Below are 8,405 nucleotides of genomic sequence, written 5' to 3'. Positions count from 1 at the left end.
ATAAATAAATAGGCTGGGCATGGTGGCTCACGCCTGTAATTCCAGCACTTTGGGAGGTCGAGAAAACAGTGGGGGTGTGTGAGTTTGGGGGGCAAGGAGGAGTAGGGAGAGTTTAGAGGAGGAAAGTGCAACAGCCAGAGGGGAGCAAGGAGGGGGTTGTGAGAGGCTAGAGGAGGGTGGCTTGGGTGTTCCAGAGCCAGCAAGGCTACTCTACAGGAGCACAGGGCTGTGGTGGGTTCTGGCTTGGGGCGCTGTCTCCTGGCTTGGGGCAGTGTCAACTTTCAGTACCTTTCTAGCCAGAGGGATTGGTTTGGGTGGTCTCAATTGCTTGGGGCCTCAGATGTCCCCTTCCCAGACCCCACGACCCCTGTCTGCAGATTCCACTCACCCAGCATCTCCTCCTCAGGCCAAGGCCCATGGCTACTGCAATGAGCCCCAGGGACTTGAAGTCCCTGGTCACCCCAATGCAGCCGCTCATCCCCATGCAGCCCTTCATCCCGGTGCAGCTGCTTGCCCCAATGCAACCAGTCACCCTGATGCCCTTGCGTCCTCCAGAAAGAGATTATTTACTGCTCGCCATCGTATCCTTCTTCTGCATCCTGCTGGCAATCCCCGCTCTGGTGTTCTTCCTCAGGGTGGGCACCACCCAGCTACCACAAACTCTCTTTGTCCCCAGATCTTTTTTCTCTTTCCCGCCGATGCCCTGCTTCTCCCCAGGGACCTCTTCGTGTTTCTCGGGGGTTTGCCTCCTCCCTCTTCACCATCTGCTTGCCCTTGCACCTCTCCAGGGCCACCTCTCTGCTCCTCCCTCTGTATTCTGCCTAGATCTACTCCCTCATCCTGGCTCCCTGGTTTCTTCCTTTTTCCCCTGGGAGACTGAGCCCTGCCCTGACCTCCGTCATGCCACCATCCTGATCTTGTCCTCTTCACCTCTCCCCAGGGATTTTCTTCCCCCTCCGCATCTTGGAAACATTCACACCAGCTTGCCTTTACCCCCACAGACCCAGGAAGCCAACTTCCTTGGGAATCAGAGAAAAGCACAGATCAATTCCAGACTACTTTTGGGCTTCTGCATCACCAGCATCCTGGTGGGCTGCATTGTGATCATTTGCTCCATTGTGATCAAAAGCTTGAAACAGAAAATATGAAAGCCTGCCTCCCTCAGTGAGTAATGGACTGTTCCCCCTGGAGCATTTGAACTAGGATATCAGTAACTGCCTGCGCTGGAGGAAGTCCCCCCTCCTGTCCAGGAGACAGGATTGCTCAATTATTACTCCTGCCTTATATTAAGGTTGAAAATAGTAAGATAAAAAGAATAGGAGGGTTTGGAAGCACTGATCCGATAGGAAAGTCTGCATATTGGGCAAGTCAGTTCTCAGAAAACAGACCTGTGTGTAAGGCCATTATTCAAGGAAAACAGTTTGAAGGGTTAGTAGACACTGGAGCAGATGTTTCTATCATTGCTTTAAATCAGTGACCAAAAAATTGGCCTAAACAAAAGGCTGTTACAGGACTTGTTGGCGTAGGCACAGCCTCAGAAGTGTATCAAAGTACTAAGATTTTACATTCTTTAGGGCCAGATAATCAAGAAAGTACTGTTCAGCCAATGATTACTTCGATTCCTCTTAATCTGTGGGGTCGAGATTTATTACAACAATGGGGTGCGGAAATCACTATGCCTGCTCCATTATATAGCCCCACAAGTCAAAAAATCATGACTAAGATGGGATATATACCAGGAAAGGGACTAGGAAAACATGAAAATGGCATTAAAGTCCCAATTGAGACTAAAAGAAATCAAGAAAGAGAAGGAATAGGGTATCCTTTTTAGGGGCAACCCACCTCTTCATCTGGTGCCCAGCATGAGGCACGAACCCACAACCCTGAGATTAAGAGTCCCATGCTCTACCGACTGAGCTAGCCGGGCTTCTTACCCATTTAAAGTTTGAGAATATGTTGAGATCGTTTTGGCCCCAAGACCTCTAAGGCACTCGCATTCCATCGACTGCCGGTGATGGCTGGGTATGGGCCTGACGCTCCAGTGCCATCCATTTTCAGGGCTAGTTGATTCGGCAGGTGAGTTGTTACACACTCCTTAGCGGATTCTGACTTCCATGGCCACCGTCCTGCTGTCTATATCAACCAACACCTTTTCTGGGATCTGATGAGCGAGTAATCAAAACTCAATATCAATCGACTCAAAGAGCAGAGTTGGTTGCAGTCATTACAGTGTTACAAGATTTTGATCAACCTATCAATATTGTATCAGATTCTGCATATGTAGTACAGGCTACAAGGGATGTTGAGACAGCTCTAATCAAATATAGCATGGATGATCAGTTAAACCGCTATTCAATTTATTACAACAAACTGTAAGAAAAAGAAATTTCCCATTTTATATTACTCATATTCGAGCACACACTAATTTACCAGGGCCTTTGACTAAAGCAAATGAACAAGCTGACTTACTGGTATCATCTACATTCATAAAAGCACATGAACTTCATGCTTTGACTCATGTAAACGCAGCAGGATTAAAAAACAAATTTGACGTCACATGGAAACAGGCAAAAGATATTGTACAACATTGCACCCAGTGTCAAGTCCTACACCTGCCCACTCAAGAGGCAGGAGTTAATCCCAGAGGTCTGTGTCCTAATGCATTATGGCAAATGGATGTCATGCATGTACCTTCATCTGGAAGATTATCATATGTTCATTTAACAGTTGATACTTATTCACATTTCATATGGGCAACTTGCCAGACAGGAGAAAGTACTTCCCATGTTAAAAAACATTTATTATCTTGTTTTGCTGTAACGGGAGTTCCAGAAAAAATCAAAACTAACAGTGGACCAGGATATTGTAGTAAAGCTTTCCAAAAATTCTTAAATCAGTGGAAAATTTCACATACAACAGGAATTCCCTATAATTCCCAAGGACAGGCCATAGTTGAAAGAACTAATAGAACACTCAAAACTCAATTAGTTAAACAAAAAGAAGGGGGAGACCGTAAGGAATGTACCACTCCTCAGATGCAACTTAATCTAGCACTCTACACTTTAAATTTTTTAAACATTTATAGAAATCTACTTCTGCAGAACATCTTACTGGTAAAAAGAACAGCCTACATGAAGGAAAACTGATTTGGTGGAAAGATAATAAAAATAAGACATGGGAAATAGGGAAGGTGGTAACGTGGGGGAGAGGTTTTGCTTGCGTTTCACCAGGAGAAAATCAGCTTCCTGTTTGGATACCAACTAGACATTTGAAGTTCTACAGTGAACCCATCGGAGATGCAAAGAAAAGCACCTCCGTGGAGACGGAGACACCACAATCGAGCACTGTAGACTCAGAAGATGAACAGAATGGTGATGTCAGAAGAACAGATGAAGTTGCCATCCACCAAGAAGGCAGAGCCGCCAACTTGGGCACAATTGAAGAAGCTGACACAGTTAGCTACAAAATGTCTAGAGAACACAAAGGTGACACAAACTCCAGAGAGTATGCTGCCTGCAGCTTTGATGATTGTATCAATGGTGGTAAGTCTCCCTATGCCTGCAGGAGCAGCTGCAGCTAATTATACCTACTGGGCCTATGTGCCTTTCCTGCCCTTAATTCGGGCAGTCACATGGATGGATAATCCTATAGAAGCATATGTTAATGATAGTGTATGGATACCTGGCCCCACAGATGATCACTGCCCTGCCAAACCTGATGAAGAAGGGATGATGATAAATATTTTCGCTGGGTATCGTTATCCTCCTATTTGCCCAGGGAGAGCACCAGGATGTTTAATGCCTGCAATCCAAAATTGGTTGGTAGAAGTACCTACTGTCAGTCCCATCAGTAGATTTGCTTATCACATGGTAAGCGGGATGTCGCTCAGGCCACAGGTAAATTATTTACAAGACTTTTCTTATCAAAGATCATTAAAATTTAGATCTAAAGGGAAACCTTGCCCCAAGGAAATTCCCAAAGGATCAAAAAATATAGAAGTTTTAGTTTGGGAAGAATGTGTGGCCAATAGTGCGGTGATATTACAAAATGATGAATTTGGAACTATTATAGATTGGGCACCTCGAGGTCAATTCTACCACAATTGCATAGGACAAACTCAGTCGTGTCCCAGTGCACAAGTGAGTCCAACTGTTGATAGTGTTAACAGAAAGTTTAGACGAACATAAGCATAAAAAATTACAGTCTTTCTACCCTTGGGAATGGGGAGAAAAAGGAATCTCTACCCCATGACCAAAAATAATAAGTCCTGTTTCTGGTCCTGAACATCCAGAATTATGGAGGCTTACTGTGGCCTCATACCGCATTAGAATTTGGTCTGGAAATCAAACTTTAGAAACGAGATCGTAAGCCATTTTATACTATCGACCTAAATTCCAGTCTAACAGTTCCTTTACAAAGCTGTGTAAAGTCCCTTTATATGCTAGTTGTAGGAAATATAGTTATTAAACCAGACTCTCAAACTATAACCTGTGAAAACTGCAGATTGTTTACTTGCATTGATTCAACTTTTAATTGGCAACACCATATTCTGCTGGTGAGAGCAAGAGAAGGCGTGTGGATCCGTGTCCATGGACCGACCGTGGGAGGCCTCACCATCAGTCCATATTTTGACTGAAGTATTAAAAGGCGTTTTAAATAGATCCAAAAGATTCATTTTTACTTTAATTACAGTGATTATGGGATTAATTGCAGTCACAGCTACGGCTGCTGTGGCAGGAGTTGCATTGCACTCTTCTGTTCAGTCAGTAAACTTTGTTAATGATTGGCAAAAGAATTCTACAAGATTGTGGAATTCACAATCTGATATTGATCAAAAATTGGCAAACCAAATTAATGATCTTAGACAAACTGTCATTTGGATGGGAGACAGGCTCATGAGCTTACAACATCGTTTCCAGTTACAGTGTGATTGGAATACGTCAGATTTTTGTATTACACCCCAAGTTTATAATGAGTCTGAGCATCACTGGGACATGGTTAGATGCCATCTACAGGGAAGAGAAGATAATCTCACTTTAGACATTTCCAAATTAAAAGAACAAATTTTCAAAACATCAAAAGCCGATTTAAATTTGGTGCCAGGAACTGAGGCAATTGCAGGAGTTGCTGATGGCCTCGTAATCTTAACCCTGTCACTTGGGTTAAGACCATCGGAAGTACTACAATTATAAATTTCATATTAATCCTTGTGTGCCTGTTTGGTCTGTTGTTATTCTGCAGGTGTACCCAACAGCTCCGAAGAGACAGCGACCATCGAGAAACAGCCATGATGACGATGGCGGTTTTGTTGAAAAGGGGGAAATGTGGGGAAAAGAAAGAGAGATCAGATTGTTACTGTGTCTGTGTAGAAAGAAGTAGACATAAGAGACTCCATTTTGTTCTGTACTAAGAAAAATTCTTCTGCCTTGAGATGCTGTTAATCTGTAACCCATCCCTTCATCCATCAGCATTTTTAAGAGCATTAAAGTTTATGAGGAGCTTTCCACTTTCTGATTCATCTGTTGCATGCACGTATGTGTGCCCACATGTTCACATCTCCTGTGTGTCCACGTTGCCAGGTAGCATGGGACTCTCATATATTCAATGAACATTTATTGGGTAACAGTGCCAGGCACTGTTTTAAGCCTTAGTGGTTCAGCACTGATGCAGGCAGATGAGGTACAATTCAAGATGAGATTTGGGTGGGGACACAGCCAAATCATATCAGATGTATACCACTTTTATCTTTTATACTGTACTTTTACTGTACCTTTTCTATGTTCAGATATGTTTAGACACACAAATACTTACCATTGTGTTACAAATTGCCTACAGTATTCAGTACAGTAAGGTGCTGTGCAGGTTTGTAGCCTAGGAGCAACAGGCTATCCCATATAGCCTAGGTGTGCAGTAGGCTCTCCATTTAGGTTTGTGTGAGTACATGCGATGATGTTCAAACAATGATGACATCACCTAACAATGCATTTCTCAGAACTTATCGCCATTGAGTGACTGGATTTCTCAGAACTTATCACCATTGAGTGACTGGATTAAAGCAATGAGTGACTGGATTTAAAATCCAAACTGAGCATTTTTTAGACTGAAAGGGGAGTTCAGAATAACTTGCTAGGACCAGACCTAACTGGAAGCACTGGCAAACCAAGAGGTGGTGCTTCCTGGAGAACAGGGATGGGTTTAGGGAGACAGAAGAAAACAACAGGGGTTGGGCACGGTGGCTCATGCCTGTAATCCCAGCACTTTGGGAGACCAAGGTGGGTGATTTACTTGAGGTCAGGAGTTTGAGACCAGCCTAGCCAACATGGTGAAACCCTGTCTCTATTAAAAATACAAAAATTAACTGGGCACGGTGGTGCATGCCTGTAATCCCAGCTACTCAAGAGGCTGAGGTGGGAGGATCCAAACCTGGGAGGTGGAGGTTGGAGGTTGCTGTGAGCTGAGATCACACCACTGCACTCCAGCCTGGGTGACAGAGCGAGACTCCATCTCAAAAAAAAAAAAAAAAAAAAGCAGCCAACGGGATACTTTGAGGGTGTTATAGGGTCAGCAAGCGTATTATAGAGGTCAGTGGGGGCATTGCAGGGTTCTTTTCCCACTACAAAGGCCAAGTTCACTGTGGGTTGAGTGTTCCCAGCACATTCCTGTTGATGGGGTTGATTCTGTTGGTCCCCATTCCTTGGCATCTGCTGATCCTTCTCAGTCCTTCTGCAGACCCTGCCCCTCCCTTCACTGGGGTTCATGCCTGTGTGACTGACCTCCAGAGCCCAGAGGTCAAAGTCATGGAGATGACCATCTACAAAATGCCCTTAAGTGTTCCTGTGAATGACTGCCTGCCTCTCTGCATCTTATTCGTCTTTTGTTTCTTCCTGCTGGGAATACTTGCCATTGTGCCATCCTGCTTGGTGGGTGGGGAGTGACCCTCCATCCCCCATGGTGAAACATGCCCTGCCCCACCTTATACCCCTTTCCACGGGTGCCTCGGAAGCTTCCCCTCTTCTCTAGTTACCAACCCCAACCCCTTCTCCAACCCACCCTTCCTGCTGCCCTGGGACTTGTCCCCAGTTTGTTCACAGTCCTGCCAACCCCACTTCTTCCCAAGGTCTCCCAGCATGCCCTCCTACCTGGGCGTGCCCAGGAGCCCCACACTGTCTTCCTGCATTGCCTCCTCCTCTCCTCTGCCGAATCCTCCCTCCCCCAACCCTGATCATGGCCTTCAGTTTCACTCCAGATGGCCCTTCTGCAATTTCACCTCTTCTTAGAAAAACACCCCCATCAGCCTGTCTTCACCTCCATAGGCACGTAGAGTGAGCCGTTTGGAAAACGAGGTCAGCACAAAGAGAAATTCCAAGCTAGCTTTGGGCTTCAGCATCAGGGCCATCGTCCTGAACTTGTTTTTTGTTTTTTTTTTTGAGATGGAGTCTTGCTCTGTTGCCCAGGCTGGAGTGCAGTGGTGCAATCTCGGCTCACTGCAAGCTCCGCCTCCCAGGTTCACGCCATTCTCCTGCCTCAGCCTCCGGAGTAGCTGGGACTACAGTCACTCACCACCGCACCAGCTAATTTTTTTGTATTTTTAGTAGAGATGGGGTTTCACTGTGTTAGCCAGGATGGTCTCGATCTCCTGACATCGTGATCCGCCTGCCTCGGCCTCCCAAAGTGCTGGGATTACAGGCATGAGCCCCTGCGCCCGGCCCGTCCTGAGCTTGTTAATGATCCTGCAGGTTCTTGTGACAGCAGACAGCCCAGAAGCAGGAGACCCATGAGCCAGAAGCCCTCTTGCAATCGCCCTGTACCCTTCATAGTTCCAGGCACCACAAGGCCTCCTTGCTCCCCTGGGAAACTTTGAGCTTGGATTTGGACATCAGCGCCCTGCCCTTGCCCCATCCCATGGAGGAAGTCTCTCCACCAGTACTTTTTTTTTTTTTGAGCTGGAGTCTCACTCTGTCACCCAGGCTGGAGTGCAGTGGCACAATCTCGGTTCACTGACACCTCCATCTCCCAGGTTCCAGTGATTCTCCTGCCTCAGCCTCCTGAGTAGCTGTGATTACAGGTGCCCGCCACCATGCCCAGCTAATTTTTGTATTTTTAGTAGAGATGGGGTTTCACCATATTGGCTAGGCTGGTCTCAAACTCCTGACCTCAGGTGATCTGCCCACCTCGGCCTCACAAAGTGCTGGGATTACAGGTGTGAGCCACCGAGCCCGGCCCACCGGGACTTTTTTTTTTTTGAGACAGGGTCTCGCCCTGTTACCTAGGCTGCCGTACCATGGTGCCATCATAGCTCACTGCAGTCTCCACCTCTTGGCTCAACCAGTCCTTCTGTCTCAGCCTCCCAAGTAGCTAGGATTACAGGCACCAGCCACCATACCCAGCTAGTTTTTGTGGTCTTT

The 8,405-nt window shown here is 46.1% G+C and overlaps 1 non-coding gene and 1 pseudogene across 1 annotated transcript; one reads left to right on the top strand and one right to left on the bottom strand.

The window, feature by feature from the left end:
- Positions 1-1,854: 1,854 nt before the first annotated feature.
- On the bottom strand, positions 1,855-1,927 carry TRNAK-CUU (transfer RNA lysine (anticodon CUU)). The gene has a single exon. It is a non-coding gene; the product is annotated as a tRNA-Lys (tRNA).
- Positions 1,928-2,024: 97 nt separating this feature from the next.
- LOC129051821 (endogenous retrovirus group K member 25 Env polyprotein-like) lies at positions 2,025-5,493 on the top strand (annotated as a pseudogene).
- The last annotated feature ends 2,912 nt before the right edge of the window (positions 5,494-8,405 follow it).

This window comes from Pongo abelii, chromosome 20 (assembly GCF_028885655.2).
Source record: "Pongo abelii isolate AG06213 chromosome 20, NHGRI_mPonAbe1-v2.0_pri, whole genome shotgun sequence".
In the NCBI taxonomy this organism is placed as follows: domain Eukaryota; kingdom Metazoa; phylum Chordata; class Mammalia; order Primates; family Hominidae; genus Pongo; species Pongo abelii.
Note: the sequence above shows the minus strand (reverse complement) of the source record. Positions and strands in the feature narration are given on the sequence as shown.